Source organism: Coregonus lavaretus, assembly GCF_964263955.1.
Source record: "Coregonus lavaretus genome assembly, chromosome: 5".
Lineage (NCBI taxonomy): Eukaryota > Metazoa > Chordata > Actinopteri > Salmoniformes > Salmonidae > Coregonus > Coregonus lavaretus.
The window spans coordinates 59167663-59195008 of NC_139992.1; the positions used below are offsets into that span (position 1 = coordinate 59167663).

General features: G+C 41.4%; 1 protein-coding gene across 4 annotated transcripts in view; it reads right to left on the reverse strand.

The window, feature by feature from the left end:
- The window catches only part of LOC311130043 (collagen alpha-3(VI) chain-like), a 131461-nt gene extending 118778 nt beyond the window's left edge, over positions 1–12683 (reverse strand). For all 4 annotated transcript variants that reach the window (XM_084162663.1, XM_084162665.1, XM_084162664.1 and 1 more), the window contains exon 1: positions 12452–12683. The gene's annotated coding sequence lies outside the window, so the exon portion shown is untranslated. The remainder of the gene's footprint in view (positions 1–12451) is intronic.
- Positions 12684–27346: the final 14663 nt, after the last annotated feature.

Below are 27346 nucleotides of genomic sequence, written 5' to 3' on the forward strand. Positions count from 1 at the left end.
GGTTGCATACACATATTTAGCAGATGTTATTGTGGGTGTAGCGAAATGCTTGTGTTCCTAGCTCCAACAGTGACGTAATGTTTAATAATACATACAAATCTAAAAAAGTAAACAAATGGAATTAAGAAATATTAGGTGTGTGTGTGTGTGTGTGTGTGTGTGTGTGTATATATGGATAGAATATGTAGTATAGCTGAAGAATACGTAGTACAGAATAGTATACAGTGCATTCGGTAAGTATTCAGACCCCTTTACTTTTTCCACATTTTTTTAATGTTACAGCCTAATTCTAAAATTGATTTTTTTTGTAAAAATCCACTTCAATATACACACAATACCCCATACTGACGAAGTCAAAACAGGTTTATACATTTTTGCTAATTTATTAAAAATAAACTGAAATATCACATTTACATAAGTATTCAGACCAATTACTCAGTACTTTGTACTTTATTTCATCAATTTTAGAATGAGGCTGTAACGTAACAAAATGTGGAAAAAGTCCAGGGGTCTGAATACTTTCCGAAGGCACTGTACATAGACATGGAACACTGATCACTTTAATAATGTTTACACACTGTTTTACCCACTTCATATGTGTATATACTGCATTCTAGTCAAGGCCTATCCTATCCTTTTTCCACATTTTGTAATGTTATAGCCTCATTCTAAAATTGATTAATTAAATAAAAATTCAATCTAAACACAGTACCCCATAATATAATTTTTTGCAAATGTATTAAAAATAAATAAACTGAAATTACTTATTTACATAAGTATTCAGAACCTTGTCTATGAGACTCGAAATTGCATTTACATTTACATTTACGTCATTTAGCAGACGCTCTTATCCAGAGCGACTTACAAATTGGTGCATTCACCCTATAGCCAGTGGGATAACCATAATTTTTTTATTTATTTATTTTATTTATTTTATTTTATTGTATTTCTTTTTTTATTATTTTATATTATGTTTTTGTTCGTTTTTTTGTTCGTTTTTTTTGTTCGTTTTTTTTTTTTTGGGGGGGGGGGGGGGTAGAAGGATTACTTTATCCTATCCCCGGTATTCCTTAAAGAGGTGGGGTTTCAAATGTCTCCGGAAGGTGGTGAGTGACTCCGCTGTCCTGGTGTCGTGAGGGAGCTTGTTCCACCATTGGGGTGCCAGAGCAGCAAACAGTTTTGACTGGGCTGAGCGGGAACTATGCTTCCGCAGAGGAAGGGGAGCCAGCAGGCCAGAGGTGGATGAACGCAATGCCCTCGTTTGGGTGTAGGGACTGATCAGAGCCTGAAGGTACGGAGGTGCCGTTCCCCTCACTGCTCCATAGGCAAGCACCATGGTCTTGTAACGGATGCGAGCTTCAACTGGAAATTGAGCTCAGGTGCATCCTGTTTCCATTGATCATCCTTGAGATGGTTCTACAACTTGATTGGAGTCCACCTGTGGTAAATTCAATTGATTAGAATGATTTGGAAAGGCACACACACCTGTCTCTATAAGGTCCCACAGTTGACAGTGCATGTCAGAGCAAAAACCAAGCCATGATGTAGAAGGAATTGTCCATAGAGCTCCGAGTGGCTTCGGGACAAGTCTCTGAATGTCCTTGAGTGGCCCAGCCAGAGCCCGGACTTGAACCAGATCGAACATCCTCTGGAGAGACCTGAAAATAGCTGTGAAGCAACGCTCCCCATCCAACCTGACAGAGCTTGAGAGGATCTGCAGAGAAGAATGGGAGAATCTCCCCAAATACAGTTGTGCCAAGCTTGTAGCGTCATACCCAAGAAGACTCCAGGCTGTAATCGCTGCCAAAGGTGCTTCAACAAAGTACTGAGTAAAGGGTCTGAATACTTATGTAAATGTGATATTTCAGTTTTGTATTTTTAATACATTTGCAAAACTTTCTAAAAACCTGTTTTTGCTTTATCATTATGGGGAATTGTATGTAGATTGATGAGGGGGAAAAAACAATGTAATCAATTTTAGAACAAGGCTGTAACGTAATAAAAAGTGGAATAAGTTAAGGGGTCTGAATGCACTGTACATAGGCAGCAGCCTCTATGGTGCAAGGTTGAGTAACCCAGTGGTAGCCGGCTAGTGACAGTGAGTAAAGTTCAGGGCAGAGTACTGGGCGGAGGCCGGCTAGTGGTGACTATTTAACAGTCTGATGGCCTTGAGATGGAAGCTGTTTTTCTGTTTGGACAACCTTTTGTTCAACCGTCCATGTCCAAAAAACACAATCTAAAAAGGATCTATGAATTGACTGTACTGAACGCTAATATGGGTAACAGAAAACATGAGTGGTTTGTGATTCATGCTTTTTGCTATACATGTCATCACACAGAAGTCTAATTTGTTATTGGCCAATACTGGTTATCAGCCAGTACAGTATTCAACTACAATACATACTACACCTACAGTGTGTTCTGAGGCCTCCAGTCAAAGCGCACAAAGCTTACATAGTCTGGACAAGCCCAGACCCTTCCCATTGTCTAACCTACTCATCTATCTACCTATCCACTTCAAATAAAAATACTGAGAGAAAAGATTAGGCTTATAAGCTGCTAGATGGCTGTGCTCAAAATTCATGTGCTGAAGTCCTTTCAGGGTCACTCGAAAGCCACTTCTGTGCCGAGAAGTGTCTCTGCCGAGGCAGCTAGGCTGACCAACATGTCATCATGTCATCACTATGGCTTCCACTCTGCCCAGCTGCCACTAAGAAAAACATGGAGCACACTCATTTCCTTATTGCACAGGTCATCATGAGCCAGAAACACAAAAAGCTAAATATAGAGATAAAAACAGTGTGAGCATAGAAAAAACACAATTGTTGTCTTCATTCACAAACCAGTTTCCAAAAGTGGCTGTGATTCATTCTGCCGTGAAACCCATTTTTAGGACAAAACTGATGTTTGGGGTAGCTACAAGTTTTGGCTCATACTTCATCTTCATGAACACTTTACTGACATAATCAGATTGCCCAAATTAGCTTTCAATTTGAGATAATTGCACTATTGTGGAGAGCAAAAAGTGACGACCCATGTTTTTCAGGATGCTGTGGGAGATGTTTAAAAAAATGTAATAGCACACACTGGTTGAATCACTGTTAATTTCATCAACAAAAATAGTGACTAAAATATGAGTCAAACACCTATTTTTCAGTGGCAATTGACTAGACTATAACTGACTAAATAGACCCAGAAAAAAATAGTTTATTAAAATGAGACGAGACTAAATTATCTCTGTGACTGAAATCGGACTATTAAATGGACTGGACAAGAGTTTTTGAAGAGATTGAGAGCTTTTCAGTGATACGCACAATTAATATTAGCAGCACAAATGTGCAGTGCAGTTCTGTTCAGCAGTGGGAAGGACCCGGCACTCACAGCCTTCATCAGCTAGTAAGCTTTGGGGGAGCAAGCATTGAGTGTGGGCAGACAGGCTCCGTTTCGGCTCCGCCTCTGATTATACACATCACGCAAGCGACTTTCTTGCTTCCCCGTAGCTAACCAGTCACCACCAGCCTTCTAGTTAGATACAATTTGCCTGCTTAAGAAACACAAGCTGCTTTACAAAATAAAAAACCATAGCAGCATTAAAGATGCACTATGCAGAAATCGCTCCGCCATTTTCTGGTTGCTAAAATTCTAATAGTTCGCCTAATTTCAGTTTATGTGACAAAACAAGCAGTCATTGTGTAGAGGATCATTGTACCATCTAAACCGCTGTGAAATATATTTACCATAACCAAAAATATTGTATATTCAACTGTTTGTTTGAAGCTGGTGTACAAAACCGAAAGTAAAAGACGCGAAAACGAAACACATAGAACAGATCTACTGCTTCTTAGACTTGCTTTCAACAGGAATGAAAGATCAATAACTCACATTTCTATGGGAATTTGGTCGGGTCGCCCAAAAAGTTACATACAGTATTGTAGCTTTAAGTTTAATAGTAAAACAACAGTCTAGCTATGTTTTTCTCTACCTTGAGTATAGAAATGTTTTTTAATTTGTAGTCTCGCTCAACCCTCACAATTTCTCCACTGCATTTCGTAGCCAGGTTCTGTAGCCAACATACTAGCCAAGTCTCCATCTTTTCTTCAGAGAAAATGTTTTGAATCCATTCATTACCATAAAAAAAAAGTATTACCCAAAATACCAGCACTTTTACATTCATAAAGCATATCGCAGGCCGTACTAAAACTATACTACTTGCAGACCGGCCCATTAGGCTACACCTTGTTCAGTCATGTTACCTCATTAGCTAGCTATTGCTAACAACATAAGGCTCGTTCAGCAGGATGCAACGTTTTGGAACGTTCAGATAGAAATATGTTATGTAGAACAAACATGCCTCTCTGACATGTTGAATAATGAATAACATCGGCTCTATTCATGGACATTTCTATCTGTGACTAAAATGAAAGGACCAAAATGTCCCACTGTTTTCGTCATTTTGACAATATCTAGACTAAAGCATTATTCAAATGACAAAAATGTGACTAAAACTTAATTATATTTGTGTCAAAATGACTAAGATTAGACTAAATCTAAAAAAAGAGTGACAAAATGAACATAAGGTTGAATCAATGTTGCCCAGTGGGTTTCCCTGACCCCTATAACAAATCACAAATTTCATAACCCTATCACTTTTTTGTGGATCGATTAGCCCAAAGCTAATTTAGTTGAAGAAGAATCATGCCAAAGACATTTTCCATCACGACTTCTGGTATCGTGTTGTAACCAATAACAATGTTACTGGTTCTATCCCTCATTGTAGTTGGGCAGCTTAGCAAAACAATCATGTATGTTGTGAAAAGATTTAGATATGGAGCCACCCCATATTAGGCCCCTGGGGGGCGTGGCAGACATTTTCAAAACGGTAACACTATTTTAAGCTAAAGGCTCCAAATTTGGACCAGAGGTAGATTTATGGACCCTGAAAAGAGTTTGGTATCGATACACCCCAGATTTGGACCCTGGGGGGCGTGGCAGCCATTTCTTCAAAATGACCGCATACAGTAACACCATTTAACAATTCTGTCCGTTGCTGTATTTGGCTCCACTGACCCAATTATTAGTACCTTAGCGTGCAGGAAGTACACTTTTACCTGATCCTGCCTCAGATCAGTCACCACCAAAAGTCCATGGTGTACTAAACTGTGCAAGTAAACAAGCCTTGGCTTGCGAGCCGGAACGGATAATTGTACAAGTACACCCCCTGGGCAGGATGCTATCTATCTTCTTAATGCTATGGTGGCCCCTGAAGCAGAGACATATCGGGTCCCATTTTTACAGTCTTTGGTATGATTCAGCTGGGGATCGAACTCCCAACCTTCCAATCTCTGGGCAGACACTCTAACCACAAGGCCACTGAGTTGGTTTTATACTAAACCGTGACATAGCCTTTAATTTGTTCCAATTACAGAATTAGAAGTTGTCATACCTTTGTTCATGAAACAAGTTGAAAGTAAAAAGTTCTAACTGAAACAAAGCTTGAGAGGATTTTCCACAGAAATTGTGAACTTTTCCAACCTAATGGCTGCTATATTTTCCCAATTACAGCTGTAGTTAGTCTGAATTTGCTCCTCTATTGGCATTGCAAAGTAGCTTTAGCAGCCATTTGTTTACATGCTCATGTAACAGGTATGATGTGAACCGCCCAGTCTTCCGCTCCGTAACCAAACGTCTTAACCATTAGACCCCAAAAATATTCTGTCTTTGGCCGAGGGTAGTTTTAAGTCGCAGGCAGGGCTACCTCATCACTAGAACATTTCAACTCCCCTCCGCTACACTCATCCTAGAAATGTTACATTTCCCTCTGTACTCATTTTAATATACTGTGTGTTACTGTTAAACCATTTGGTTTTCAGGAGATTCAGGGCAAGAAGTACTGTATATGGCAGAAATATATTACTTTTAAAAATCTAAAAATTATAGGGATAACTTTTTGTAGATTAAAGGTTTGCAAAATAATGGTACAGTCTACAGCCTTTAAGTAAAATGGCTGATAAGGCCCTCAGGGGCCAAATCTGTGATGGATCCATATCCAAATCTTTTCAGGGTACCCAAATCTACCTCTGTGCCAAATATGGTGTGTTAATCTCAAAATATGCCTTCTGAACTGCAAATTGTATCACCGTCTGTGGCCATTTCAGAAGATGACTGCCAAAGCCCACATGGGCCAAATCTCTGGGGGCTCCATATCTAAATCTTTTTAAAGCTATATACAGTGGGGGAAAAAAGTATTTAGTCAGCCACCAATTGTGCAAGTTTCCCACTTAAAAAGATGAGAGAGGCCTGTAATTTTCATCATAGGTACACGTCAACTATGACAGACAAAATTAGAAAAAAATTCCAGAAAATCACATTGTAGGATTTTTAATGAATTTATTTGCAAATTATGGTGGAAAATAAGTATTTGGTCAATAACAAAAGTGTCTCAATACTTTGTTATATACCCTTTGTTGGCAATGACACAGGTCAAACGTTTTCTGTAAGTCTTCACAAGGTTTTCACACACTGTTGCTGGTATTTTGGCCCATTCCTCCATGCAGATCTCCTCTAGAGCAGTGATGTTTTGGGGCTGTCGCTGGGCAACACAGACTTTCAACTCCCTCCAAAAAATTTCTATGGGGTTGAGATCTGGAGACTGGCTAGGCCACTCCAGGACCTTGAAATGCTTCTTACGAAGCCACTCCTTCGTTGCCCGGGCGGTGTGTTTGGGATCATTGTCATGCTGAAAGTCCCAGCCACGTTTCATCTTCAATGCCCTTGCTGACGGAAGGAGGTTTTCACTCAAAATCTCACGATACATGGTCCCATTCATTCTTTCCTTTACACGGATCAGTCGTCCTGGTCCCTTTGCAGAAAAACAGCCCCAAAGCATGATGTTTCCACCCCCATGCTTCACAGTAGGTATGGTGTTCTTTGGATGCAACTCAGCATTCTTTGTCCTCCAAACACAACGAGTTGAGGTTTTACCAAAAAGTTCTATTTTGGTTTCATCTGACCATATGACATTCTCCCAATCCTCTTCTGGATCATCCAAATGCACTCTAGCAAACTTCAGACGGGCCTGGACATGTACTGGCTTAAGCAGGGGGACACGTCTGGCACTGCAGGATTTGAGTCCCAGGCGGCGTAGTGTGTTACTGATGGTAGGCTTTGTTACTTTGGTCCCAGCTCTCTGCAGGTCATTCACTAGGTCCCCCCGTGTGGTTCTGGGATTTTTGCTCACCGTTCTTGTGATCATTTTGACCCCACAGGGTGAGATCTTGCATGGAGCCCCAGATCGAGGGAGATTATCAGTGGTCTTGTATGTCTTCCATTTCCTAATAATTGCTCCCACAGTTGATTTCTTCAAACCAAGCTGCTTACCTATTGCAGATTCAGTCTTCCCAGCCTGGTGCAGGTCTACAATTTTGTTTCTGGTGTCCTTTGACAGCTCTTTGGTCTTGGCCATAGTGGAGTTTGGAGTGTGACTGTTTGAGGTTGTGGATAGGTGTCTTTTATACTGATAACAAGTTCAAACAGGTGCCATTAATACATGTAACGAGTGGAGGACAGAGGAGCCTCTTAAAGAAGAAGTTACAGGTCTGTGAGAGCCAGAAATCTTGCTTGTTTGTAGGTGACCAAATACTTATTTTCCACCATAATTTGCAAATAAATTCATTAAAAATCCTACAATGTGATTTTCTGGAAAACAAATTCTCAATTTGTCTGTCATAGTTGACGTGTACCTATGATGAAAATTACAGGCCTCTCTCATCTTTTTAAGTGGGAGAACTTGCACAATTGGTGGCTGACTAAATACTTTTTTCCCCCACTGTAAATCTATTTATGTGCCAAATTTTGTGTGTTTATCTCAAAAAAGGCCTGACATACCGGTACATGCAAGCAACTGCTGTAATGATATGCTATGTGGTTCGTAAGGCTGCATAGCTAACAAATTGTCAGCCAACATAACGTGTAACGTAACTTCTTTGAAGTCATTACTTTATGACATTACTCAATATTTTCTTAACATTTGTCATAATTAGTTCAAGCAATGAATTTGTATCCGCTCTTGTCGGACTTCGGCTGCAAATTTTCCGCCATTTTCTTCAAATCTGAAAATGTTGTGAAGCCATTTTCTGAAGAATTGCATTATGGGCCCTAAAAGCACGGAAATAGTGTCCACTGCTTGTATACTTCGTATTTTGGTGAATGTAGTACAACATCCGGGAACTTTGGCATACTAACTATATACATTCTACGAACAATATGCATATTGCATTCTCAATTTACATCACAAATAGTATGGTTAGTGCAGGTAGTATGAGTATTCGAACACAGCTCTAGTTACTGTTGGTGGCCATTTTGAGAAATTACGGCCACACCCCCCCAGGGGCCAAATCTAGGGTGGCGCCATATCAAAAACTTTCAGGGTACATAAATCTACATCTACAATTATGTGCTTTTCACAAAAAAATCACGATTGTTTCCGATTTTTTAGCTAAGCGGCCCCACTGGGCTCTATTACACTAAAAGGCCATGATCTGTGCAATTCATGGCCTAGCTCCCACCCGCTGCTTGTCTCCCACAAATCCTGCTGCAGGGTCAATGTAACGTGGGGTTCACACATTAACACTACACCAGCAGCTCTCCAAACATGATCTTACTGTAAAGAACCTATAATTCTAGGAGGGAGCCCCATCTTTCATCAGGCCTCTCGGCTACAATGAGTTCTGAGGAGTACTCTGCTGGCACAACAGAAAATAAAAACAAGAAAAGTTTCAGGGAGAAATTGAGGGTCTAGAATGGACATTGCTATTTTCCCAATTAAATGTCTTCTCTGCATTCAATTTCTCAACGTTACCCTCAACTGTGCCCACTAAGAACACCTGAAGTCTGTCCCCTGTGAATGAGCCAATCGTAGGCCAAAAGGCCTCTCTGACCATCTGGCAGGATATGACATACTGCTGCAGATGAAGGATCAATGAAAGTTAAAAGAGGACAAGCGCCAGGCAGGCAGGCGAGTTTCACACAGCTGGTCCCTGTTAGCCTGTCTGACACCTAGCAGATGTGTATCCTAATGCTTCAGGCTGGCTGACTTTGAACCCTTACACCCTGCCATTGCTATGTACAAACTAAGTTTGTACGAGAAATCATACAAAGTATGATACAAAGAAACAGTCCCATCATGTTCAAGCACGTGATAATCACCAAAAAACTCCATGTTCTTTGCACATTGTCAAAACCTGGGCCCGTATTCCCAAACGTCTGAGTAGGAGAGCTAATCTAGAACAAGTTATGCCTTTTAGAGATCATCCTACATTAACACGCCTACTCAGAGATGCTTTGTGAATACAGGCCTTGGCATATGGTTTCTCAAGACTTTGTGATGACTGCAAAGCTTTACATTACAATGACACTTCCTTCTACAAGACACAAAAGCACAGCACATGATCTACAAACTAAATATAGTTTAATGGAGTTCCAAAATGTTGATGGAAGAACTAATTAGCCACACATGCATCTAGACATTCACCGTTTGGATGAGTAATGGCATCAGTTGTAGTAAATCATGAAGTCATGAAACTTGGAGAAAATGCTCACTCTGAAATAAATTACCCTTGGTGACAACTCTTTCATATGTGCCTTAAAAATGGCTCCAAAACCCCCCAAATGTCTGTGCTGCAGCATGGAAAAAACAGAGACTTTGTTGGAGAGCACAGAGGAGCACTAAAGTATAGCTAGGCTGATTTACAAAACAACTCCTTCAATAAGATATTTCCTAATGCTACTCTGCCAGTGTCTCATGATAAGAGCTTCCCAAAAATCCTGGCTGTGGGAGTACAACTGCGTAGGGAGTTCATTTTCGGGAGTGAAATGGAAAAGATTGAGCACTTACAAAAACATACTCATGACTAACTTCACTGGCTTCACTTTTTAAATACAGTATTTAATTTTTTCTTCGTGCCTCTACTGACATATAGTTTCAACAATATATTGCTTTTTAAATAATAGAAATGGCCACATCAATGAGTCATGGTGCAGTAGCTCATAACACAAGTATTTATGACTATTTTCAATGCAACTCAATTCTGCGTTCACTAGGGGGAAGGAATAAACATTTCTTTTTATTTTCTGATCATATCCCTCTGCAAGTCATAAAACATTGTGATGAAGGCAGAGCTGAATTCCAGTGTCTACACTTGGACAGCCATGGAGGTGAGGGTAAAGATTAATGATGTACACCTGGTTTTCCCCGACTCTAGATTTCATATGGAAGGACCAAACTCCCCCAGGTTTCTCAGTCCATCTGGCTGGTAGTGTGGAAAACACTCTTTCTTCATACTTTCCACTGACCCATTCGCTACAGAGGGTGTTGTTTGGAGCTGGGGCTGAGCTGAAAACATCCCTACACTCAACCGCCACCGATCGGTGGTGCTCAATCGCCAATGTGGGGACACAATCTATTCCAGTAAGCCTGACGTTTCTATGTCAAGTCACTCTGGAATACAGTTTATTTATTTATACAAACAGCTATTGGTGGCCGCTTATGTTATGCTAAATGGACAAATGCTAAAAGAATATGCATATTAAAAGAAGCAAACGATGAACAAGTGACTCTGGGACACTTTGACATGAGCTTCTTGGAGAACACATCTTTAATTCAGTGCTGCTGTTTTGATATACCTGCTTACACAGGGCTCCAATAAAGCCTTAAATGAACACTACATTGGAATTATGTCATAAACCTCTCTGTGGAGGAGAACATGACTGCCCCACTTTGTGGAATGCAGTTCCTTATATGTTCACAACTCTGGTCTGATAAATTATCTGCACTTGGATTTCACTTTGATACTGGTATTTCAGGGTGTTTCCACAGTGAGCAAAAGATAACTAATTTGAAACAAGCACTCAATGTCGAGTTGCAGAGATTATGCATTTTAGCGGTTCTGGATCCGTTCCGACTGACATTTTGGTGTACAAAGCGATCTGTGAACGTTGTAGGGTCCTGTGCCTTATAGTGCCAGAAAGCCCCACCTGTCTGCTCTCCACTACCACTCTCTCAGCGGAGCTGACTTGAAGTGCCAGGTTTCCACACATTTGCATAGGGAGCGTCATATTTTCTGGCCTATCCAGACAAATAATAGTATTGCTCTTCCTCTGAGCGATGGAGCCCATCTTGGGAGACGGCATATGAAAGGTGTTAGTCTAGCGAATCCTGTGATAGTCGCATTCGGATCTAGAACTCTCAACATGAAAAAATACTCAATTTCACAGAATTTAAACAAGACCACTTTCTCTTGGTCACAGATGGATAAAATTAATGTGTGGTTAACGCTGAAGTTCTAACGAATCTGAACACATTTGAATGGTGTCTCTGCGCCGCTCAGAGGACGTTTAGAAGAAAAATATCTGTCAGTTATATGAAATGGTGCCAATATTTTACTGTCACTAAGTATGATCATATTTATTTTACAGCTATAAGAAAGGTGAAGTCTTATAGTAAATCATTTATAATTGGAATGTTACTATATTTAGAAAGCATTTCAGTAATTTCAAGACCTATTCCTCCACTTTTTTTGAATAGCAAAAAAAAATATTGGTTTTTATATTTTCATTATATTTGGACTATGTACTTGAGCTTGTGTACTCAAAAGTGAGTACACCTCAGCAATTTAAATATATATTTTTAAATACCAGAAAGGTATTCAACATTACCAGTTATTGTTTTTGGCCATCTCATGAAAAATAATTATATAATTAGTTTGGGTATGTCTATTTAGGCAAAAATCTAAATTTTGCCCTATCTTTAAAGGGCAACTCCACCACTTTTCAAACTCATTTTCATTATCTCCAGCACAACACCAGTGTCAACATATGTGAAAACGGTCGAATTTCATCGTTTTGTAGAAAACAATATATAAAGTTAAAACGTTCTACCCCAATGACATCAAAAGTTAAAACATTTTAAAAACTATGCTTTTCAAACACTATTTGCCGTGATGTGGGGAGCAAGAAAATACCCTCCCTTGGCCTATAAAGATTGAAAATCACAGTCTTTTACTTTTAATACTACCCTGTGATGTCACAAAACATTTATATGATCATATCTTTTAAACTATAGATCATAGAAAAGCACTGTTTCCACATATGTAGACACTGGTTTGGTGCTGGAGATGATGAATATGAGGTTGAAAAGTGACTGAATTGCCCTTTAAGCACTCCTCATTCGCCCCACTGTAACTGCAGCTCACCTCTAAACCTTCCACTCCTCAACCCCTCTAAGTGTAGGTATCACTCTGCCTTCAAACGCATGGTGTCTGATATTTATGAGCGAAAACTCAACGTTTCAGAGAAAACCTATGACTTTGCAAGATGTGCTTGCATGCTCACGTTATAATGAGGCACACTACCATGGCCAGTTTCAGACACACACAAGTTCAAGTTTACCACTTACCCTGAGCTGAAATAGCTGTATTCCACAGTCTTTGGTAAAAACAAAAATCTGCAAAAGGACAAAGGCCTTTAGGTCATTATCCTCCTGGTATTTCCTCTCTGTGCGGCTGGCTTGTCCAGCTCCCCCTGAAGGAAGGCAGATGAGCGTGGTGGAGATGGGGGCTGATAGACTGCAGAGGAGCCTTGTTATCGGCACACACTGAAACTCAGCACTTCAGAAACAGACTGACACCCTCCCGATCACTCTGCAGAGGAACTGTGGCACTAACACTAAGGTTGAGATGGAACAAACTCCCAAGCTCCTGGAGCACTGCCACCTCTCTTTTCCTCTCCCACTTTCTCCAAAGAGGGAAAAATGAAAAGATTGAGGAGGGGTAGGGGAGAAAAAAAGGAGTCTTAAACAAGAACCAGATGCACAGCCCTGTTTGGTCTGGATGTGATGTCACAAACCTAAAGCAGGATTCTCCCCTCCCCTCCTTCCCTTTCTTCCTCCAAATCTGCAGGGCCCTTTTGGTTAACCTGGCAACCTGGAGATCTGGATATTTGTTTCAAAAGGAAAAAAACAACAACAGAAAAACAGCATCATTGAGTTATCACTCTACTCATTTGTTTTTGCTCTCGATGTCAAAGTTGTAAAGTTTTCAAGCTGTTTAAGTAACTGGCATGTGGTGGTAATGTGAGCCACCCCTGGCGAATCCCTCTCTAATAGTAGCCATGCTAAATGGAATGACAGGGCTCTTTGAAACTTGGGATAGAGGCTTACCTCTGGCTCTTGGTGCAGCTGGTTCTCTCAGAACATGCACTTTCTTCCAACCTGTAACAGAGAGAGGGTGAGAGGGATAGCGAGAGAGAAGAAGAGAGAATAAACAGGTCCTGTGCTGTGAAAATCATTCAAGGGCCATTGACTGTGCACAACATCTCAGAATGTGGAAGGATGATTTGTTGGTCTAGCAAGACCTTGGTTTGGAGCCCCTCCAAATGAGATGATTACACTTGCTTAGAGTCAAGATGTTCTTCAGGAATGTGCAAGACAGTGTTGAGCACTAATAAAATAGTTTGGCACCAAATGGAAATGCAATAGTGCTGCTAGTGAAAGTCTGCTAAAACAACCACACAATGCCATGGACCTAATTTAAATACAGCCATATCATGGTGCAAAAGTCCCTGATAACGCTTTTTGTAAAGTTGTTGTTGCAACTTCTTGAAACGACAGTGCAGAACCTCAAGGGCCCCATTTCGACAATAAAAAAAAGACCGCAATACTGCCAATTTTATAATTATAATTTATTCCAACCTCTAATTCTGGGAAGTCTATGCAAGCTGGCAATAATTCATGCAATTTTAGAAGGTAAAAGTGCATATAAAAAATACATTATATCATGTAACTGCTTTAATTACAATCTGAACTTGCATTATGAGAATTTAAATAATACTATGATATCACCCTAACATCCCAAAAATGTATGAAATGTTAAAGTCTAAGCCAACGAGAAGAAAGGCTATAGAAAAAAAAGCCTAAAAGAGTAGCCGTAGTAGAGACCCCAGCATGTTTCTGAATATGAGCAAACCCAGGCGTTCTCCCAGTGGTCACTGCACTGTTAAATTAACCTTTGTTCTTCACATCCGTTTAAACATTGCTGCAAAGTTCTACAAGCTATAAGCTAAGAAAAATAAGACTTTCCCTACCCCAGCAGGCAAAATCAGGCACATATCATGATGTAACTTTCTGGTTGTAAACTGGTTTTCTGGTTGAGAGGATGTCACCAAATTACCAACCCGATAAAGACGTCATTTTCTGGTTGCTAAAAAGACGTTTACAAAACATACTTTCACAACCAGTATAAAACCTGACAATAACGTCATGAGATCATTACAAGCCGTTTTGCCTGCTGGGACTATTCTAATTGCCTGGAATCTCCATAGTCTGTCTACTCTAGAGTGCTCCATGATGTGTTTGGGTCCATGTGCTGTGCTGCAGCCTGTCTGTAGGGCTTTACTAGCACCCCCCAATATTTCCTGCATTGCGTTACACTGTTATGGTGGTGCTAGGCAACAGCTTCCTGGAAATGTTATCGTATCCCATTGAGTTACAAGCGGTGTTATATTCAGACACAATATGCATATTTGAGTGTGCTATCCAACAAGCTAAAATGAAAATGCTACAATAATGAGGGGTGGCTACAAATTGAGTTCAACTTTTTTATGTTGATTATAAATTGTAAAAGTGCAGTTAAATGTATTAACTGTCCGTGCCTTTCCATGTTTGCTATAAATTAGGCCTAGTTGAAAGTGGGTGTTTAACGGAATTCATCCTGGTTCATCATCTATCATATTATATCTTGCATTGCCGACAACCAACCCCCCATGTTAAGATAGCAAATACTAATGTGAAGTTTGACTCTGGCCTAATTGGTGCCCCAAGTCCCTCAGCATAAAGACCAAAAGGTCTAGGAGCAAAAGGAAACATGTCTTACATATTGTCCCTTGAGACGGTGCTTTAACTTAATAAAGGCCTTTCACAATCAAAACCCTTTGCGGTTCCGATGTGGCAAGCGCTAATTATTATATTATTGTGCACTATTAATGTCTCCTTCACAGCTTTAAGCAACTGACTAACATGTCAAGGCAGAGCTCAGCTGACATCTGTGTTAGGAATCTCATTCAATGCATGCCACCTAAGTGACTTCATTTGGGTGGATAAAAGCATTCTGAGGGTCACTCATGGTGCTTTTCAGCTCTGACCCTCGTTGCCGCTATAATGAGGGCCAGCTTTCAGATGTAATGCTAGCAAGCAGGTACGTGACACAATGCAGACTATGGCACTGATTCTTTTCCGATGGTCAACTCCACATAGAATTGGACGAGGAGGCCATTTTCTTTAGCATCCAGATGATTCTATGGGTGTGGTTCAAATGGTGATCAGTGCCTATATGGAAATTATGAAATGGAAATGTCGTCCTTATTCCCAGTCAAGCCGCAAAGACATGCTCAGTGTGCTAGTTTATTTTCTATTAATAAACAACAGCATATGACTGTCTGTCATAACCAAAGTATTCACGCTAGTCGTCCAGGTGGTGCCTCTCCTTGCCTTTCCCCTATGAACACATTACCAAAAGGAACACACGGTTCAATGACCACCTTTTGGCTTTCAACGGGAAATGTATGTGTCAGTTCTACCAACACATTTATTGCCCCGTTGGAGTGTAAACAAATAAAAGGGTGGAGATGGGGATGTCTCAGCTCGCTCACAGCATGTCTGAATTATCTTGGCTGCAGGAGAAAGTATTAAGTACAGCAGTTATGATGGACAGACGGCTCTGCAAATTGACACATACAGTGCATTCGGAAAGTATTCAGACCCGTTGACTTTTTCCACATTTTGTTACATTACAGCCTTATTCTAAAATTGATTAAATAGTTTTTTCCCCTCATCAATCTACACACAATATCACATTTACAAAAGTTTTCAGACCCTTTACTCAGTACTTTGTTGAAGCACTTTGTTGGCAGTGATTACAGCCTGGAGTCTTCTTGGGTATGACGCTACAAGCTTGGCACACCTGTATTTTGGGAGTTTCTCCCATTCTTCTCTGCAAATCCTCTCAAGTTCTGTCAGGTTGGATGGGGAGCGTCACTGCACAGCTATTTTCAGGTCTCTCCAGAGATTTTAGATCGGGTTCAAGTCCGGGCTCTGGCTAGGCCGCTCAAGGACATTCAGAGACCTGTTCCGAAGCCACTCCTACATTGTCTTGGCTGTGTGCTTAGGGTCATTGTCCTGTTGGAAGGTGAACCTTCGCCCAGTCTGAGGACCTGAGCGCTCTGGAGAAGGTTTTCATCAAGCATCTCTCTGTACTTTGCTTGCTCTGTTCATCTTTCCCTCGATCCTATCAAGTCTACCAGTCCCTGCTGCTGAAAAACATCCCCACAACATGATGCTGCCACCACAATGCTTCACTGTAGGGATGGTGCCAGGTTTCTTCCAGACGTGACGCTTGGCATTCAGGCCAAAGAGTCCAATCTTGGTTTCATCAGACCAGAGAATCTTGTTTCTCATGGTCTGAGAGTCTTTAGGTGCCTTTTGGCAAAATCCAAGCGGGCCGTCATGTGCCTTTTACTGAGGAGTGGCTTCCGTCTGGCCACTCTACCATAAAGGCCTGATTGGTGGAGTGCTGCAGAGATGGTTGTCCTTCTGGAAGGTTCTCCGATCTCCACAGAGGAACTCTGGAGCTCTGTCAGAGTGATCATCGGGTTCATGGTCACCTCCCTGACCAAGGCCCTTCTCCCCCGATTGCTCAGTTTGGCCGGGTGGCCAGCTCTAGGAAGAGTCTTGGTGGTTCCAAAATTCTTCCATTTAAGAATGATGGAGGCCACTGTTTTCTTGGGGACCTTCAATGCTGCAGAAATGTTTTGATACCCTTCCCCAGATCTGTGCCTCGATACAATCCTGTCTCGGAGCTCTACTGACAATTCCTTCGACCACATGGCTTGGTTTTTGCTCTGACATGCAATGTCAACTGTGGGACCTTGTATAGATGGGTGTGTGCCTTTCCAAATCATGTCCAATCAATTGAATTTACCACAGGTGGACTCCAATCAATTTGTAGAAACATCTCAAGGATGATCAATGGAAACAGGATGCACCTGAGCTCAATTTCGAGTCTCATAGCAAAGGGTCTGAATATTTATGTAAATAAGATATTTCTAAAAACCTGTTTTCGCTTTGTCATTATGGAATATTGTGTGTAGATTGATGAGGGAAAATAATAATTTAATCAATTTTAGAATAAGGCTCTAACGTAACAAAATGTGGAAAAAGTCAATGGGTCTGAATTCTTTCCGAATGCACTGAATTTAAAGTGTTCAACTTGGTTCCGTCCTTTCTCTTCAAAGCTCCGTTTTTTATCTCATGCTGTGCATATCATAATGTGTTATAACACATCTTTTATAAGCAGGAGGAAAAAGTGAATAATCTGCTACATTAGGCTATCCAATACACCACTCAGCTACGGTGCCCTCCGTAATTATTGAGACAATGAAGCATGTTTTATTCTTTTGGCTATATACTTCAAAAGTTTGGCTTTGAAATCAAACAATGAATATGAGGTAAAAGTGAAAACTGTTAGCTTTAATTTGAGGGTATTTTCATCATCCATAACGGGTGAACTGTTTAGAAATTAAAGCACTTTTTGTACATAGGACAAATTCACTTGTATGTGTATCACCTCTGGCCTGCTGGCTCCCCTACCTCTGCGGAAGCATAGTTCCCGCTCAGCCCAGTCAAAACTGTTCGCTGCTCTGGCACCCCAATGGTGGAACAAGCTCCCTCACGACACCAGGACAGCGGAGTCACTCACCACCTTCCGGAGACATTTGAAACCCCACCTCTTTAAGGAATACCTGGGATAGGATAAAGTAATCCTTCTACCCCCCCCCTTACCCCAACCCCCAAAAAATAAAAAAAATAAAAAAAATGTGTAAAGTGGTTATCCCACTGGCTATAAGGTGAATGCACCTATTTGTAAGTCGCTCTGGATAAGAGCGTCTGCTAAATGACGTAAATGTAAATGTATTAAAGTAGTAAGAAGTTAAGCATTTTGTCCCATATTCCCAGCACGCAATGACTACATCATGCTTGTGACTCTACACATTTGTTGGATGCATTTGCTGTTTGTTTTGGTTGTTGCAGATTATTTTGTGCCCAATAGAAATGAATGGTAAATCATGTATTGTGTCATTTTGGAGTCACTTTTATTGTTTCTAAACACTTCTACGTGAATATGGATGCTACCATGATTACAGATAATCTTGATAACCGTGCAATATCGAAGAGCCCTCACTGCTACTCGATCATCCTATTTTTCAAACCTAGTTGAGGAGAATAAGAACAATCCAAAATGTATTTTTGATAGTGTCGCAAAGCTAACTACAAAGCAGCATTCCCCAAGAGAGGATGGCTTTCACTTCAGCAGTGATGAATTCATTAACTTCTTCGACGAAAAGATCATGATCATTAGAAAGAAAATTACGATCCGCGACCGGGAGACCCATGAGGCGGCGTACAATTGTCCCACTGTCGTCCGGGTTAGGGGAGGGTTTGGCCGGCTGGGATGTCCTTGTCCCATCGCGCTCTAGCGACTCCTTGTGGCTGGACATTGTTTTCTCCAACACATTGGTGCGGCTGGCTTCCGGATTAAGTGAGCAGTGTGTCAAGAAGCAGTGTGGCATCGCGGGGTCATGTTTCGGAGGACGCATGGCTCTTGACCTTAGCCTCTCCCGAGTCCGTACGGGAGTTGCAGCGATGGGACAAGACTGTAAATACCAATTGGAAATCACTAAATAAAATACATTTAAAAAAGGGGGTAAAAAGTACCCCCCTAAAAATAAAAAATAAATAAAGCAAATTACAGACTCCTCTTTGATTTTGCGTATTTCTCCAAAGCTCAGTTGTCTTGAGTCTGATCAGAACCGCCAGGACCTATGATCAATGGAGGCACTCAAGTGTTTTAATCCTGTATCTCTTAACACATTCATTAAAATAGTCATGGCCTCTAAACCTTCAAACTGCATACTGGACCCTATTCTAACTAAGCTACTGAAAGAGCTACTTCCTGTGCTTGGCCCACCTATGTTGAACATAATAAATGGCTCCCTATCCTCCGGATGTGTACCAAACTCACTAAAAGTGGCAGTAATAAAGACTCTCTTGAAAAAGCCAAACCTTGACCCGGAAAATGTAAAAAACCGATTGGCCTATATCGAATCGGCTATTCCTTTCAACAGTTTTTTAAAAAGCTCTTACGCAGCCTTCTTGAAGACAAATAATGTATGCGAAATGCTTCAGTCTGGTTTTCGACCCCATCGTAGCACTGAGACTGCAGTCGTGAAGGTGGTAAATTAACTTTTAATTGCGTCAGATCAAGGCTCTGCATCCGTCCTCGTGCTCCTAGACCATAGCGCTGCTTTTGACACCATCGATCACCACACTCTTTTGGAGAGATTGGAAACCCTGTTTTAGATATTATCTGTCGGAAAGATATCAGTTCGTCTCTGTGGTTGGTTTGTCCTCTAACAAATCAATTGTACGTTTCGGTGTTCCTCAAGGTTCTGTTTTAGGAGGACTATTGTTTTCACTATATATTCTACCTATTTTTGGTGATGTCATTCGGAAACACAATGTCAACTTTCACTGCTATGCGGACGACACACAGCTGTACATTTCGATGAAACATGGTGAAGCCCCAAAATTGCCTACCCTGGATGCCTGTGTTTCAGACATAAGGAAGTGGATGGCGGCAAATGTTTTACATTTAAACTCAGACAAAACAGAGCTGCTAGTTCTAGGTCCCAAAAAACAAAGATATCTGCTGCTGGATCTGATAATTAATCTTGATGGTTGCACAGTCGTCTCAAATAAAACTGTGAAGGACCTCAGCGTTACTCTGGACCCTGATCTTTTTTTGGACGAACATGCAGTGAATTTGGAAAGTATTCAGACCCCTTGACTTTTTCAAAATGTTTGTTACATTACAGCCTTATTCTAAAATGGATAAAATTACATTTTATTTTTTTTATTTTTTGCAAATGTATATAAAAAAAGAACCCAAATACCTTATTTATGTAAGTATTTAGACCCTTTGCTATGAGACTCAAAATTGAGCTCAGGTGCATCCTGTTTCCATTGATCATCCTTGAGATGTTTCTACAACTTGATTGGAGTCCACCTGTGGTAAATTCAATTGATTGGACATGATTTGGAAAGGCCCACACCTGTCTATATAAGGTCCCACAGTTGACAGTGCAAAAACCAAGCCATGAGGTAGAAGGAATTGTCCGTAGAGCTCCGAGACAGGATTGTGTCGAGGCACAGATCTGGGGAAGGGTGCCAAAAACAAATTGCAGCATTGAAGGTCCCCAAGAACAAAGTGGCATCCATCATTGTGAAATGGAAGAAGTTTGGAACCACCAAGACTCTTCCTAGCGCTGGCCACCCAGCCAAACTGAGCTATCGGGGGAGAAGTGCCTTGGTCAGGGAGGTGACCAAGAACCCGATGGTCACTCTGACAGAGCTCCAGAGTTCCTCTGTGGAGATGGGAGAACCGTCCAGAAGGACAACCATCTCTGCAACACTCCACCAATCAGGCCTTTATAGTTGAGTGGCCAGACATAAGCCACTCCTCAGTAAAAGGAACATGACAGCCCACTTTGTGTTCGTCAAAAGGCACATAAAGGACTCTGACCATGAGAAACAAGATTTTCTGGTCTGATGAAACCAAGATTGTATTCTTTGGCCTGAATGCCAAGCGTCACGTCTGGAGGAAACCTGGCACCATCCCAACGGTGAAGCATGGTGGTGGCAGCATCATGATGTGGGGATGTTTTTCAGTGGCAGGGACTGGGGGACTAGTCAGGATTGAGGGAAAGATGAACGGAGCAAAGTACAGAGAGATCCTTGATGAAAACATACATACCTCAGACTGGGGTGAAGGTTCACCTTCCTACAGGATAACGACCCTAAGCACACAGCCAAGGCAACGCAGGAGTGGCTTCGGGACAAGTCTCTGAATGTCCTTGAGTGGCCCAGCCAGAACCCGGACTTGAACCCGATCGAACATCTCTGGAGAGACCTGAAAATAGCTGTGTAGTGACGCTCCCCATCCAACCTGACAGAGCTTGAGAGGATCTGCAGAGAATAATGGGAGAAACTCCCAACATACAGGTGTGCCAAGCTTGTAGCATCATATCCAAGAAGACTGAAGGCTGTAATCGCTGCCAAAGGTGTTTCAACAAAGTACTGATTAAAGGGTCTGAATACTTATGTAATAAATCTGCCAGTGTCGAATTGAGACTTTTGTTCAGAGTGCGCTGGCCAAGCTGCAGCCTCTCGGGAATCAACAAAAATGACCCTTAAATAGCTTGGACTGTTTAGTCGTCTTTGGATCTTGGGGCAAATGTACGACCTTCCCATGATTTTCCTTAACTTTGGCCTTAACTGAGACCTTGTCGAGCCATACACTCTTAGAAAAAGAGATGGTATCTACAACCTAAAAGGGTTCTTCAGCTGTCCCCATAGGATAATCCTTCATTTGCAGTTAGAACCTACGTTGAAACAAAAAGGGTTCTACCTGGAACCAAAAAGGGTTCTCCTATGGGGATAGCCGAAGAACCCTTTTGGAACCCTTTTTTCTAAGAATGTAGAGTCTGCGATTGTATAAGCAACAAAGCCGCCTCCCCACCATTTATTTTGATATACAGCTAAGGGATGGGGCTAGGGAAATCTAGCCACTTCCAAATTCAGCACTCTAGATGTCAATCCATGACATCCAAATGATAGTTTTAACCATGTTTTGAAGCTAGACATTGTTTACAAACAATGGAGTAAAACAAGCTTTTTGGGGGGATTCTGATAGAAATAACAGTCGCACTGTGCTCGTGAGGTATTTATAAGTTATCTTCTTCAAGAATCAGTGCCTATATATTTTTTATTTAATGGTAAATAAATTGATGTACCAATTCAAGACTGTAGCTTTAAAGTAGGGGCCATTATGAAAGTATCTCTCCGCTGATCCAAGCTGCAGCCACTCATGAAACAACAAAATTGACCCTTAAGTAGTTTGAACTGTTCTGATCTCTTCGTTGGATCTTGGGGCAAATTTAAGACATTCCCATGGTCTGCCTCACCTTTGGCCTCACCTGAGGCCATTTGATCAAGCTGGAAAGGACTAAAAGTCAGTGTGCACTAAAGTAGGGGCCATCTTTGTGAGTCATCTCCAGCAGGGACATATTGACGCAGATAGGGAAGAGGGTCAGATGTCACATATTACATTTAAGCTTGAACTGTGGTTCAAAGACATGAACCCTGTACAACCCTTTAGGGCTCTCCTGAACTTTGAGACCCCAACTGGGAAAAGGTTCCATCAAGTTGGAAAATTCTACCAACATGTAAGAGTTAATGACATGATAGACACCTCTTACATATACATTGAGTATACCAAACATATTGAGTTGCACCACACCTTTTGCCCTCAGAACAGCCTCAATTCGTCGGGGCATGGACTCTACACGGTGTCATAAAGCGTTCCACAGGGATGCTGGCCTGTGTTGACTACAATGCTTCCCACAGTTGTGTCAAGTTGGATGGATGTCCTTTGGGTGGTGGACCATTCTTTGTACAAACGGGAGGGAAACTGTTGAGCATGAAAAACCCAGCAGCATTGCAGTTCTTGACACAAACCGGTGCACCTGGCACCTACTACCATACCCCGTTCAAAGACATGTTTTGTCTTGCCCATTCACCCTCTAAATGGCAGACATAAACAATCCATGTCTCAATTGTCTCAAGGCTTAAAAATCATCCTTTAACATGTCTCCTCCCCTTCATCTAGACTGATTGAAGGTGATTTAAGAAGTGACATCAATAAGTGATCATAGCTTTCACCTGGATTCACCTGGTCATGGAAATAGCAGGTGTTCTTAATGTTTTGTATACTCAGTGTATGTCACATTATGTACATTTACATTTTGACATTATGTCACCACATTCGTTGGGGTTAAGAAGAGGGCACTATTTTGAAGCCAGTTGGGAATTTAACAAACCCTCCCTCGCTACTGTTCATTTCCTTAAATCCACTAAACTTATAAGCAAATGGCCAAGAGACATCTGGACAGGCCTGTGACATCTGGACACCCGGGCTTCAGCCTGAATGTGTCTCACTGTGGTATGATTCAGTTCCTTTTGAGCCTTTGCCTCTATAAACCAGTAGATTAGGAGTTTCATTTGTTGGGACTAGGAGTGTGCCAAAACAGAAGCTCACCTCACATCTTGATGGGTGGATAAGGGTAGTGTGAGCTGGGATAGGAATAGCTCTCGAGAACATACAGTTATGAATATAACTACTGTTCCCTGAAGGAGGGAATGAAGTATAACATACTATGGAGAGTCAACGACCAATCATATTCACCTGAAAACTGAAATCACGCACAACGGGTCAATGGATGCCGAGCCCGCCCTCGGAAGCCTTGCCTACCTGGCTATATTAACGGGGCTCACATTCAATTTACTCCATAATGGCCAATATCTCTCACCTCAAACACATGTAAACTAATGGAACGTATGGTCACAGACAGACTCTCCTACATGTATGTCCTGGAGAGCAGAAATCTGTTACGAGCCAGTCAAAGTGGATTCCGAAAAGGTTGGTCCACTCTAGATGGAATAATGTGCCTAGAAACTGATATCTGTAAAGCACAGACCAACAGGGAAACTCTAATTGCTTTATTCTTTGACATGGAAAAAGCGTATGACTTATTGTGGCGAGAAAGACTTCTAATGAAGTAAAATTTACTAGGGATAAGGGGGAAATTGAATAACTGGACTTAAAGTTTTTTACTAGATCAGACAATACAGGTCAGGATCGGTTAAACTCTATCAACCAGTCATTAGGTGGAGAATGGCACCGCCCAGGGAAGTGTGTTCAGTCCAACCCTTTTTAACATTATGATTAATGATATTTTTTACTCTATCAGGCCTGGAATTAAGACATCACTGTATGCTGACGACTGAGCAATATGGATGAGAGGCCACAATGTCCCCTTTGTGACACAAGAAATACAGAATAAACTGTGGCGCATTTAAATCAGGCTTGCTGAGAATACTCAACCCCCATAAAGAAAGAAGTCTTTAGATGGAAGATACAAAAAATGGGTTCAGGACCTAGGGGTGGAGGAGACCTATGTGGGACCAACAGTATCCCTACCTTTGGTGCCACCCTGCCTCTTAACACCCCCAAAAGTAGACTTTAACCTATTGGAGATGATTCGGGAAGGAGAGGATAAAGGGGTTGTAGGACTGCTGACAGCAGTATCTTAGCCCTAGTCTGGATAGAAGAGAATAGACCACCAAACACACTCATCTGTACAGACTCAACCTCAGTCCTACAAACATTGGACGGAGGTAACACAAGCAGCAGGCCAGACCTATTATTCGACATCTTACCAGCAATTCTCAGGATCCAACATCAAGCCATAACAGCAGTGGTGTGTATTAATGGATGTCAAGGGAATCCAGGCTTCCTAAAAAAAAATGTTTTGGGAATAATGTATCTTTCGTCTCTGTGTTTCATAATTTTCCTTCAATTCGCAAGAGGCTGAATGTATCTCACCGGAGAAAGCATCCGAGCTAGCGAAACAGCGCCCCTCTGTCTCTCTATGTGTAGGCCATATATCTGATGCTGTCTTGTCCAAACGAGTATGATATTGTTGCCGCCCGTAGCATTGAATGGAATGGAATGCAAGGGAAGCCAGCAAGCATTTGGCCTCCCTTGATAAAAAAAAGTATATATATTTTTTCTCCAATCAGCGAGCTCAACTGTGAATGGTCCTTCCGCTCCAAGAAGAAAGTCTCAAGGGAAGCCAGCTTGGATTTTGGCCTCACTCCTATCAAATTGCATTGAGAGCATACGTCATTGACAGAAACAACTTGAATAGTTGCACGTCATTGTGTTGTTGTCCCCCGGAGGCTAGCTTGCTAGCTAAAGTTGGCCCTTTCCTAAATTAACCGGATGGATATAGGGATTTGGACTTGTGGTTTTACTTAATTCTCCGTACTGGCCAATGATTATTTACATTTACATTTTAGTCATTTAGCAGACGCTCTTATCCAGAGCGACTTACAGTTAGTGAGTGCATACATATATATTTTTTTTTTTCATATAACGGCGATTCTGATCCAATCAATAATTCATACATTGTTGTGCCCCTGGCCTGAGAGGGTGGAAGTTGAATATGTAGCTAAATGTAGAAGGCTAATGTTAACTAGCTAACGTTGCCCATGAATGGAAATTAGGCTAGTGAGCAAGCATTTTAGCCAGGACAGCCTAGGACAACAAAAAACAAAAGTGTGTACTGACAGAGTGATAGACCGTTTCGTCAATATGAAAGAGAGGTGGATGGCATTGGCGTTTCTCTACAGGTAGGGTGAGTCAACATATTTTTTTACTTGCAGAACACGCATGCACACACACACACACACACACACACACACACACACACACACACACACACACACACACACACACACACACACACACACACACACACACACACACACACACACACACACACAGAGAAATCAGAACCATGGACAGCAACATCATATTTAGCTTACATTGATTGGACTAAATAGTTTTTGGTATATTCTAGTTGTCACTATATTAGACTAAGCAGAGGTGAGTTGATGATGTTGAAATGTTGAAGTTGAAATGATGCTGGAATAGTGGAGGCAGCTCCTGTTTCCTTTGCGACTTGCGGTAACTCTCTGTGGTTCTAAATCAATAGTTGTTTATTGGTCCGAAAAATCCGGAAACATTAACTTGCTTGACCATGCTATAGATCATGTAACTATCTGTTACATGCAATTTGCTTTGTGGACTAAACCGGACAGAGGTTGCTATCCGGTTTTGTGATAAAGGTGTGGTTTATTTAATTCTGCCACTGTGTTTTCTTATTGTCTCAGCCTTTAGGCCTATATACAGTTGAAGTCGGAAGTTTACATACACTTAGGTTGGAGTCATTAAAACTCGTTTTTCAACCACTCCACAAATTTCTTGTTAACAAACTGTAGTTTTGGCAAGTCGGCTAGGACAATAAGTAGTTTTTCCAACAATTGTTTACAGACAGATTATTTCACTTATAATTCACTGTATCACAATTCCAGTGGGTCAGAAGTTTACATACACTAAGTTGACTGTGGCTTTAAACAGCTTGGAAAATTCCAGAAAATGATGTCATGGCTTTAGAAGCTTCTGATAGGCTAATTGACATAATTTGAGTCAATTGGAGGTGTACCTGTGGATGTATTTCAAGGCCTACATTCAAACTCAGTGCCTCTTTGCTTGACATCATGGGAAAATCTAAATAAATCAGCCAAGACCTCAGAAATGAAATTTCATCCTTGGGATGAACTGGTTCATCCTTGGGAGCAATTTCCAAACGCCTGAAGGTACCACGTTCATCTGTACAAACAATAGTATGCAAGTATAAACACCATGGGACTTTGGTGCAAAAAGTGCAAATCAATCCCAGAACAACAGCAAAGGACCTTGTGAAGATGCTGGAGGAAACAGGTACAAAAGTATCTATATCCACAGTAAAACGAGTCCTATATCGACATAACCTGAAAGGCCGCTCAGCAAGGAAAAAGCCATTACTCCAAAACCGCCACAAAAAAGCCAGACTACGGTTTGCAACTGCACATGGGGACAAAGATCATACTTTTTGGAGAAATGTCCTCTGGTCTGATGAAACAAAAATAGAACTGTTTGGCCATAATGACCATCGTTATGTTTGGAGGAAAAAGGGGAAGACTTGCAAGCCGAAGAACACCATCCCATCCGTGAAGCACTGGGGTGGCAGCATCATGCTGTGGGGGTGCTTTGCTGCAGGAGGGACAGGAGCACTTCACAAAATAGATGGCATCACGAGGAAGGAAAATTATGTGGATATATTGAATCAACATCTCAAGACATCAGTCAGGAAGTTAAAGCTTGGTCGTGAATGGGTCTTCCAAATGGACAATGACCTCAAGCATACTTCCAAAGTTGTGGCAAAATGGCCTAAGGACAACAAAGTCAAGGTATTGGAGTGGCCATCACAAAGCCCTGACCTCAGTCCTATAGAAAATGTGTGGGCAGAACTGAAAAAGCGTGTGCGAGCAAGGAGGCCTACAAACCTGACTCAGTTACACCAGCTCTGTCAGGAGGAATGGGCCAAAATTCACCAAACTTACTGTGGGAAGATTGTGGAAGGCTACCCGACACGTTTGACCCAAGTTAAACAATTTAAAGGCAATGCTACCAGATACTAAATGAGTGTATGTAAACTTCTGACCCACTGGGAATGT